The following is an 11,796-nucleotide window of genomic DNA, read 5'->3' on the forward strand; positions in this document are numbered from 1 at the left end:
GAGCAGGAATGAGGTTACAATCAGATTAACCATGATCTTATTGAATGACGGAGCAGTTTGAGGGGATGCATGGCCTACTCCTGCTCCTAATTCATGTGTTCATATCTACGTGTGTTCGTATGTAACATCCTTTAGGGAGGGAAATATGCCATCCTTATCCAATTTGGCTGACAAGTGACTCCAGAACCCCAGTGATCTGATTCACTCCTAATTTCCCCTGAAATGTTCAATTCGAGGGCAATTAGGGATGGTAACAAATGCTGGCTTTGCTATCAACGCCAACATCCCATGAAAGAGTAAAGAAAAAATATATCAATGAAGACCTGTGCAGGTCGCAGTATGGTCTGCCCCTCGGGAATCAAAATAATCTGTGTAGCACCTTTACAGGAGCAAATGTTTCTCCCATAGAAACTGGAGTTGGCCATTCAACCCCTCAAACCTATTCTACCATTCAGTTAGATATGGATGATCTATTCCCTAAATCCATTTACCTCTATTAGTTCCATAACCCTTAATATCCTTGCCCAATAAAAATGTATTCATCTCAGTCTGAATTTTTCAATTGACCAGCTTTTAGGGGTAAGAATTTTGAGATCTCCATTCCCCTTTCAGACACTATCCCTGAACAGCCTAGCCCTCATTTCAAGCTAATTCCTGCCGGAGAAATATGTCTCTGTGATCACTTCCTCTAATTGCCTTAAACACCAAACACCCTAATCCACTCTACTTAAGGCAGTACAAGCCTAGTCTATGTGACCTAGGCAAACATTTGTTTCAATGATCTGAGAATCCATAGAATCCCTGCAGTGCAGAAGGAGGCCATTCGGCCTATCGATTCTGCACCAACTCTCCAAAAGAGCCCATGCCCTCTGCTATCCCCATAAGCCCAGGCATTTAGCATGGCTAATCCGCCTAACCGACGCATCTTTATGATACTGAGGGGCAATTTAGCATGGCCAATGCACCTAACCTGCACATCTTTGGACTGTGGGAAGAAACCGGAGCACCCGAAGGAAACCCATGCAGACACGGGGAGAACATGCAAACGGCACATGGACTGTCACCCAAGGCTGGAATTGAATCCAGATCCCTGGTAATGTGAGGCAGCAGTGCTAACCACTGTGCCACCGTGTCGATTTTTGTCCCAAAAGAAACTCCATGATCTGCTACATTCTTGCTGGTCGTGAAAGACATTTCTAATATTTGTTTTATCCAAAGCAAATTTCTCTGAATCACTGTTCGATTATTGCTTTACTGAGCTGCTGTGCCGGTACTGGAGTTTAAAACAGGGAGGTAGGTAATGGTGCAGCTGTATAACGTGCTGGCGAAGCCACACCTGGAGTACTGTGTACAGTTTTGGTCTCCTTACGTAAGAAAGGATATACTGGTACTGCACGGGGTGCAGAGGAGATTCACTAGGTTGATTCCAGAGTTGAGAGAATTGGCTTATGAGGAGAGACTGAGTAGACTGGGACTATACTCATTTGAATTTAGAAGAATGAGGGAGGATCTTATAGAAGCATATCAAATTATGAAGGGAGTAGATAAGTTAGAAGCAGGGAAGTTGTTTCCACTGGCGGGTGAAACTAGAACTAGGGGGCATAGCCTCAAAATAAGGGGGAGCAGATTTAGGACTGAGTTGAAGAGGAACTTCTTCACCCAAACGGTTGTGAATCTGGAATTCCATGCCCAGTGAGGCTACTCATTGAATGTTTTTAAGACAAAGATACACAGATTTTTGATCAGTAAAGGAATTAAGGGTTATGGTGAGCAGGCGGGTAAGTGGAGCTGAGTCCGCAAAAAGATCAGCCATAATCTTATTGAATGATGGAGCAGGCTCGAGGGGCCAGATGGCCTATTCCTGCTCCTAGTTCTTATGTTCTTATGTTCTTAAGTACTCTCTTATCTCCGATTATCAGGTTTGGTCAATATAATCATTATCATTATCTATACCAGAATAAACACCTGTCCAAAGATGTGCATGTTAGGTTGATTGGTCATGTTAAAAAGTTGCCCCTTAGTGTCCTGAGATGCGTAGGTTAGAGGGATTAGTGGGTAAATATGTAGGGATAAGGGGGTGGGGCCTGGGTGGGATTGTGGTTGGTGCAGACTCGATGGGCCAAATGACCTCTTTCTGCACTATGATTCTATGATTCTATGAAACATGCTCCTTAACTTCGGCTGGCCTTCCCTGTTTCTTACCTGCCCAGGTTCATGCACACTCACTGCCCTGTTGTACGTGGCATCGCAGCTGCAGTCTCTTTGTTCAAAGTTGCTCTTATACAAGAATCAGCTTTGAAACATTATGTAATTTTCTCAGTATTATATCATTCCACGGGGCATGTGCACCCGCCTTCTGCACGTCAGAGGAAGGAGATTGCTGCGATTGTTGTGTAACTTTTAAACTAAGAAGCCAACATTTACATCTTAAAGCATGCGTGCGGAATGCTCCTATTGACATTAACCAAATATTATAAATGAAAAGAAATCCCAATAGTTTAAGTGGTAAAAACAGCATTCCAAAATAATGATGACTGAGATAGGCCATTCAGTCCATCTTTGTTCCTCAGTCATGCCAAGTTTTCTTCAGCTTCTGGCTCTTCACACTGGGAGCTGCACACTCCGGCTGCTCCGTCTGGTTCCCCTGTTGTTATTGAGAAACAGCTGTTTAGTGTACAGCAGCTGGAGGTACCTTGGCAGCCCTTGAGCAAAGTCAGATGCCTTCTGTGCAAACTGAACTTTATTTTTGTCCATTGGAACTTGTAAGACTCCCACTGTTATGGATGTTTTAAAGTGTGTGTGTGAATTAGGCATGGAGTGGGAAATTCAATTTGATAGAACTCAGCAGCAAAGCCTAACTTAAAAGTGGAAAGGTTAGTTTATTTCACTCCATTACTCTGGAATTACCTAAAAAAAATCCTAATATACATGCATACAGAGACTAGTTAACAATGAATATCTAATAAACTGCTCCCTCTTATTGAGCTCTCTGGGTGCCATGACCAGTTGCTCACTCCAGTCCTCAATCACCCAGTCGGACGTCTCTGGTCTTCGCCAAGATCTGTTCAGCTTTCTCCCTGTTTACAGGATGAGTTTCTGTGACGGGGTATCCCAACCCTCCTCTGCTGCGTTGAAGGAGTGCACACAGGAAGCCTCTTCCTGGTCACTACTTCAACTTCCACCTTCCTCCTGTGAATGCTGTGCTCGAGCTGCAGCTACTTCCGCCCTCCCTCACTGACAGAGCCAATTCCAATTATTTCACCATCCAGCTTTCCATTTCATCCACCATTATTCAATGTCCATGTTGTGGAATCCCACTTCTGACACCAAGATGTTGCATGCAATTCCAGTACACGGACAGCATGCAGGTTATATGATAGGAATCCTTTATTCCACTGGCCTCAAGTCTTTATAAACATTGCTGGGAAATCTTAACTCTGAGAAATGAACCAGTTACAAGGGACATCAGTGGTGGACACTCCAAATCCACCAGGATATCATTGAGATCTTACTGCTGGTCCTTAATCAGCCAGGCAGCAGAGTTCAGTTGGTGGACCTCCTGCTACTAATTTCCTGTGACCACATGAACCAGGTTATCTTTTCTCCCAGGCACGAAAGGAACCATCCTGTCCATGACTCCTGGGAGTCAGCAATGCTGCACAGGCAGTCCTCATGTGGTACCAGCAGCCAGCAGTCTTCATGTGGTACCAGCAGTTTCCCTTCCCATTTCCCGAGCTGCCATCCGAGGTTTTGAGCTGCCCTATTCGTGGCCATGGCTCTGCCATGCTGCAACTCACAAGTCCCAGGCTTCTGTTTCTTCTTCTTGCTGCTCCTTTCTCTCTTCCCTTCCTCATGGTTCTACCCATTCTTCATTCTGTGCTCCATACTCAATGTCTGCCCCCAGCTACTGAGGACTTGGCTTCTTTATCCCAAATGGGCCCACAATTGTCCCGTCTGTGTTCTCCTGGGCCAAAGGCTGGCAGGGACTCGGGAATGCCCCATATTTGGGTGGGTCCTGGCATCCAACCCTATGCCAAAGTCAGAAGTCAGGATGCCAAGGTATCTGCTTAGGTTGTCCCGCTACTTATATCGCATCTTTCACAACCTAAAGATGTTCCAAAGCATTTTACAGCCAACTAAATACTTCAGAAGTGCTGTAACATTTAAAAAAATATACTCAGAAAATTAAGAATAGAGAGATATGAAATAAGTGTTCTTTTTGGATTTAAAAATTATTTTTGGTCATCCTGGGAAGATTTCACCGGCAAACTGGAAGCAGCTGGAAATCTGAAATATTAAAGGGAATGCTGGATATAATCGGTGAGTTGGGCAACAGGCATGGAGGGAGAAATACAGGGTTAATGTTTCAAGTTCATATCCTTTCACAGAATCGTAGAATCCCTACAGTACAGAAGGTGGCCATTCGGCCCATCGAGCCTGCACTGACAACAATCCCACCCTATCCCTGTAGCCCCACATATTTACCCTGCTAATTCTCCCGAACCTAGGGTCAATTTAGCATGGCCAATCAATCTAACTCACACATCTTTGGACTTGCACCAAACTTGTCCTGTTCACTTAACTGTGTGACATTAATATTGAAAGATTTCTGTGTTCATGGCAAAGTTGTGTACCATCAAAGTTGAAAAATGTCCTGTGTTGACCTCATTCTTCACACAGGGCATCTATGACCTTTCAAATGCCTACAATAGTTTGAAAATGGTTTCAGAAAAGAGAGCATTTGGAAGAAAATGAAATCAACAAGTGGAACGATAGCAGTAAAAACAGATCAACATTATTACAGAAGTTTCGTTCTTTCAATTGGCCCTTTGTATTTAGGGAGTTTAATATTGCATTGAATGGTTTCACTTTGTGTCAGTGATTCTTATGCTGCCAGTAAACGTGAACAATAAAACAAGCTTTCTGTTTCACAAGTTTAATCAGCAGATAATTGAGACATAAAAATGTAGTTTATGCCATAATAAGGATAATCAGCATTTGGGATTTAATCCTGTGATGGCAGGCAGCTCCTCGTACAGGGTCAATATTCCAGTGTGGAGGAGTACGTGCTGGGTGGAGTGGGGTAGAGTAGTCAGTACTTTGTACTTCTACATGCTGGATAATATATTACAACTTTTTAATAGCAACGAAGTCAGCAACCTTTATGCAGTAATTCTTCCAGTTGTCAAAAATTGCCTTTCACAATTATTCATGTGTTGGTAAATGGAATTCAATATTATAAACACTGATTCTTTTAAAAATCCAGTAAATTGACAAAACTCAATAGTTTTAAAAATTATTTTACCCTGAATAAAACATAGTGAACTGTCCAGTAAATTAAACATATTTCAGTTAATGTATAGCTCAGATAAAATTATCAATGATTAACTTTTATGAATTCATTTTAATTGGCTTGGCTCACCGTAAAATAATTTAAAGTTATCTTGGTTAGAGTATGACCCCGGATTAAAGGATGGAAAGCAAATTTATTCCCATTTACCTGACATTTATTATTACTGGCCTCCTGGGGTGCGTTTAAGGACCTATGTTTATCCATAGACTACCTGGAATCCCTACAGTGTAACAGGAGGTCATTACTCTGTTATTTGTATTTTACTTCAACTAAATGAAACTTGACACATACTAATGTTTGAACAGTGATATCAAAGGGCAGCAACATTACCATTATTCTCTGGGCAGAATCCTGGTCCGTGTGATTATTCCCTGGTTGTGCCAGTCTATGTGGCATGTACATTTTGGCCCCATTTTGGCACATCCTCCTGCGAGACACATTTTTCTGTGGGATTGCCGCAACTTCCACTGGCTGGATACCTTGCTATTTCTCTTGACATGGTCTCCTCCCCCTCAGGAATCTCTTCTTGTACATTCGCCTCACAGAAGAGCCCATGAGGCTGATTTAAACCAATCATTTGTACGATTGATTACAAAAGATGTCATTGAGTCATCTGTGCCCACCCAAGCCACATGAAACTCTCAAACAACTGGCTTCCGATGGTCTGTCCCGAGTACAGGGAGTCACATTCCAATGTCAAGCAGTGAAAACAGTAGTTTTGGAACCAAAGTGTCTTGACTAGGATTCAAGGCACTCTTCATCCTCGCAATCCTCTGGGAGCTGTTTTCTCTCCCTGTTTCCACATAGCTGGCTTTCTGTTTTCACATTTTTCTAGATTTCTGCTGATGTTTAGCATTTGACCATTTTGTCTCCTTTACATCTTTCGGATTGATAAAATATTTAGTCAATAAAGGGCCAAATACAATTTCCCATCTTGTCACCTGTCAATCATCCTTACCCAGAAGATAATCACAACAGGAATAAAATGGTGATCAAAAAGCACAATACTGCAGATGCTTGAATTCTGAACTAAAAACAGAAAATGCTGGAAATACTCAGCAGGTCAGGCAGCATCTGTGAAGAGAGAAACTTTCAGAATAATCACCTTTCATCAAAACTTGGAAAAGTTAGAGGTGTAATAGGTTTTGAATAAAGAGGGTGTGGGACAAGGAGAAAGGGAGGTCTATTTGACATGAAATAGAAATGTAAATCATGACTACAACCTGTCATTGTAAATCCAGTGAGGCACTTCAGAATGCCATGTACTGTGCTGAAAGAAATGGAACTATATTGTATAACATCACATTTGAATTATTTGATGTCACTTTACAAGTTTTATGAATAAAGTATGTTTTTTGAGAAAGAGTCTGGAGGCCCAGACCTGCAAATGCCCAGGTACAGATTGTTGAACCTGAACTGTTGTAGCTGACTTGCTGGCATCATGGTGGGTATTATTTGAGGTTGGCGAGGAACATCTGGAATGTTATGAACGCACCTTTGGGTTCCGTGCAAAATTTGGTTTGGGATCCGTATATTTTGCTTGACAATGATTACCTACAGAATAGAATCTACACTGAGTGTTGTGTTAAATTTGGCTCATATATCTGTGAAATTAGGCATTGTAAAAATTGGTGCCAAAATGATAAGTTAAAGTGGTGAATGACACTGAACGATTCATGAGACAAATGCTGGCTTAGCCAATGATGCCCACATCACGGGAAAGAATTAAAAAATTCCTCTTCTTCTTGAGTTTTCTGCCTGAATGCAGAACTGACCCACAGCACTGCAATCTCCATCGCGGATAGAACAAGGAGGCAGGTCCCGAGTCCACCCCAGCCAGAATAAACATCAAACTCCATGCTGCTGGCACCAGTCTACATGAGCTCTCCAGGCAATTAGCCCCCTCAAAGAGTCAGAGTTGCCATAGTCAACATACACTTTAACATGCATGTTGTAGCCTAGAGCTAGGGATAGTGATAGTAGAAGCTTCAATTTCTTTCCATCACATGGCTGACCAGGAATCACTCCTGCTCTTACCACCACCCATTGGCGAATGTTGGAAGAGTTTACAAGTTGGTACTTAGTCTGTTTGGCCACATTATGGACACACCTTCCATGACCATCAAGTCCTGGAGTGGGACTTGAACCAGGAGATTCTGGACGAGATTCTGACCCAATGCACAACAAGACCACAATGATCAATTATAATGGTGTTTAGAAACTCAAGTTAATTCAGAATTTGAGCTGCATAACAACTCAAAAAACTATCATACAGCAAAGTTTAGTTTATTATCTAAGTAGTCGAGCTTTCGATAAATCTGAAGTTCATTGGAGATCTGTTTTAGACCAGTTATGATGTGGAGATGCCGGCGTTGGACTGGGGTAAACACAGTAAGAAGTTTAACAACACCAGGTTAAAGTCCAACAGGTTTATTTGGTAGCAAAAGCCACACAAGCTTTCGAGGCTCTGAGCCCCTTCTTCAGGTGAGTGGGAATTCTGTTCACAAACAGAACTTATAAGACACAGACTCAATTTACATGAATAATGGTTGGAATGCGAATACTTACAACTAATCCAGTCTTTAAGAAACAAAACAATGGGAGTGGAGAGAGCATCAAGACAGGCTAAAAAGATGTGTATTGTCTCCAGACAAGACAGCCAGTGAAACTCTGCAGGTCCACGCAACTGTGGGAGTTACAAATAGTGTGACATAAATTCTGATTCTAGGATCGCATGATAAAAACTCAGGAGGAAAAAAGCAGAAATATTTATGTGAAATAGTGTGACATAAACCCAATATCCCGGTTGAGGCCGTCCTTGTGTGTGCGGAACCTGGCTATCAGTTTCTGCTCAGCGACTCTGCGCTGTCGTGTGTCGCGAAGGCCGCCTTGGACAGACCATTGTCCGCAGCAAACTACCCAGCCTTCAGGAGAACAGTGACCAAGACACCACACAACCCTGCCACAGCAACCTCTGCAAGACGTGCCGGATCATCGACACAGATGCCATCATCTCACGTGAGAACACCATCCACCAGGTACACGGTACATACTCTTGCAACTCGGCCAACGTTGTCTACCTGATACGCTGCAAGAAAGGATGTCCCGAGGCATGGTACATTGGGGAAACTATGCAGACGCTGCGACAACGGATGAATGAACACCGCTCGACAATCACCAGGCAAGACTGTTCTCTTCCTGTTGGGGAGCACTTCAGCGGTCACGGGCATTCGGCCTCTGATATTCGGGTAAGCGTTCTCCAAGGCGGCCTTCGCGACACACGACAGCGCAGAGTCGCTGAGCAGAAACTGATAGCCAGGTTCCGCACACACAAGGACGGCCTCAACCGGGATATTGGGTTTATGTCACACTATTTCACATAAATATTTCTGCTTTTTTCCTCCTGAGTTTTTATCATGCGATCCTAGAATCAGAATTTATGTCACACTATTTGTAACTCCCACAGTTGCGTGGACCTGCAGAGTTTCACTGGCTGTCTTGTCTGGAGACAATACACATCTTTTTAGCCTGTCTTGATGCTCTCTCCACTCCCATTGTTTTGTTTCTTAAAGACTGGATTAGTTGTAAGTATTCGCATTCCAACCATTATTCATGTAAATTGAGTCTGTGTCTTATAAGTTCTGTTTGTGAACAGAATTCCCACTCACCTGAAGAAGGGGCTCAGAGCCTCGAAAGCTTGTGTGGCTTTTGCTACCAAATAAACCTGTTGGACTTTAACCTGGTGTTGTTAAACTTCTTACTGTGTTAGACCAGTTAGACTGTCTTGGTACACAGCCAACATTAATCTTTTTCAATGTTTGCCTGACACGACTAGCACAGGCGCCATCACTCGCAACCTGAACACAGCGGAGAGATTAGGATAAAGAGTTTTCTCTGTAAATATCACCAAGTGATGTTGAAGATGATTTGCTGGAAAAGTGTCTGCACGAGTTTCCAGAGCCGTGCTGGATGGATCAGTATCACCCACTGTAAACACAAGATTATTGAATCACTTTTCGAGAGTTTTTTCTTTGATAGATTTCTTCTTCGCTTCAATGGTATTGATCAAACCAAATAGAGAAACAATCAATAAAATGAAACTGTTTGGTGCATCTGGGCAAGGACATGTCAATGATTAGAAGAAAGAATTCTCTTCAGAAGCTGCCTCTGAATGTTTTTGCAAGGTCATCTTACACTTCATGGTTAGCATGCAACTTTGTGTCTCTATTACCCTGAGGGGTTACAATGCTCCGATCGGTTCTATTTTTCATATTTTTGCCAAAAAATACTTGCATATTACTCCTTTCACAATCTATTGATATGGCTGCTGGGTCTATGAAGGAACTTGCTTGTACAATTAATCTGGTGCAAGGAAGGTTCTGGAAGGTTTTCTACTTCTGCATTTTCATTCATCAAAAAACTGCGAAAGATTTGCTATGATTTTGAATTGCATTTTTAAGTGTTTGAAATGGAAAGTTTGTATTAGCTTTGGGGCAACTTTGTAAAATGTCATATTATAAAATACCTCAGGTGACCAAACTGTTACATTTTAATTTCTGCTTTGAGAATTTCCAATGCTGAAGAGGAATTTAAAGTAGACTCAATCACAATATTACTTAGCAAGCCATGGTATAATGAAGCAACATTGCAGCCTAAATTCAACATTGTTGTTCCTCTTTATCAGACGTGAAATGGGTGCTATAATTAAAAATTAGCACTGCGATGGACTGCACTCAAGTTGCAGGTTGCTGCTACTTTTGTCCAGAGGTTTTTTGAGTATCTCCGATCGTCACTTGGAAGATACACAAATTTGATGTTCATTTTAAATAAGGGTCCAATAACGCAGCAGGATCCATTTGTTAAGTTTATGTTTGGAAGCACCTAATTCATTGGCTGGGATTTTACTGCCCCGGCCGCCACGAGAATCAGAGCAGGCGAGGGGCGGACAATGGAAAGTTTCGTTGGCCTCGGGTGTGATTTTATGGCTTCAGGACGAGCGAGGCCGTGATATCCCACCCCTTGTGTCTTTACATTGATCATTTTAACAGTGCCCGAACAGTCAGGAAGTACGTGGCTGAAATGATATTAAATTAATAATCACCTCCATTAAGGTACTGGAGAGCGGTTTGGAGATTTTTAACAATTATTTTTCTTCTTTGTGTATAATATTTGTACTTATTTTTATCGTCCTAGATAGAAAATCCATCAACAAAGCTCTCCTGAGAGATTTCTTCCCTCTCCTCATGACCCTCTGATCATAAATAAAAAGTTAGATATCTGTTACAGGTTTTGCTATTTCAGGAGACCAAGTGTAAACAAATAACACCAACAAAAGCATCAGTGTTTCCCAACGTTCCATTTCACGTCTTGAGATAGTGGAGGTTTTTGTTGTGTGTTTTTTGCAAAATGATTGTCTGGCACACGTTACATGATTATCAGTTTACCCATTTGAATACTACTGTCAACAGAGGAGTTAGTCCATCTAATTTATCTCAATGATACATAAGAGATAAGAACCTGAGAAATAGGAGCAGGGGGAGACCATACAGTATGCTGAGTCTGCTCTGCCTTTCATGAAATCCTACAGTGCAGGAGGAGGTCATTTGGCCCATCGAGTCTGCACTGACCACAATCCCACCCAGGCCCTTCCCCATAACCCCATGCATTTACCCTGAGTCCCCCTGACACTAAGGGGCAATTCTGCATGGCCAACCTACCTAGCCCGCACATCTTTGGACTATGGAAGGAAACGGGAGCACCAAGAGAAAACCCACGCAGACACGGGGAGAACATGCAAACTCCACACAGACAGTGGCCCAAGCTAGGAATTGGACCCGGGTCTCTGGCGCTGTGAGGCAGCAGTGCTAACCACTGTGTCACCGTGCCACCCTTTCAACATGATCGTGGTGATTGTCATTTAAACTCCACTTTCTCACTTACTCCCCATATCACTTGATTCCCAGAGAGAACAAAGATCTGCCTATCTCAACTTTGAATATATTCACTGATTAGGGCGGCGCAGTGGCACTGTGGTTAGCGCTGCTCCCTCACAGCGTCAGGGACCCAGGTTCGATTCCTGGCTTGGGTCACTGTCTGTGTGGAGTTTGCATGTTCTCCCCGTGTCTGCGTGAGTTTCCTCCAGGTGCTCCGGTTTCCTCCCACAGTCCAAAGATGTGCAGGTTATATGGATTGGCCATGTTAAATTGCCCCTTAGTGTCCCGAGATGTGTAGTTTAGCGGGATTAGCTATGGTAAATGTGTGGGGCTATGGGGGTAGGGTGGGGCCAGGATAAGATACTCTGTCAGAAAGAGTCGGTGCGGACTCGATGGCCTCCTTCTGCATTGTTGGGATTCTATGATGCTGCACCCACAGCCCTGTACAAAGAACAAAGAACAGTACAGCACAGGAAACAGGCCCTTCGGCCCTCCAAGCCTGTGCTGCTC

This window comes from Mustelus asterias, chromosome 3, assembly GCF_964213995.1.
Source record: "Mustelus asterias chromosome 3, sMusAst1.hap1.1, whole genome shotgun sequence".
Taxonomy (NCBI): domain Eukaryota; kingdom Metazoa; phylum Chordata; class Chondrichthyes; order Carcharhiniformes; family Triakidae; genus Mustelus; species Mustelus asterias.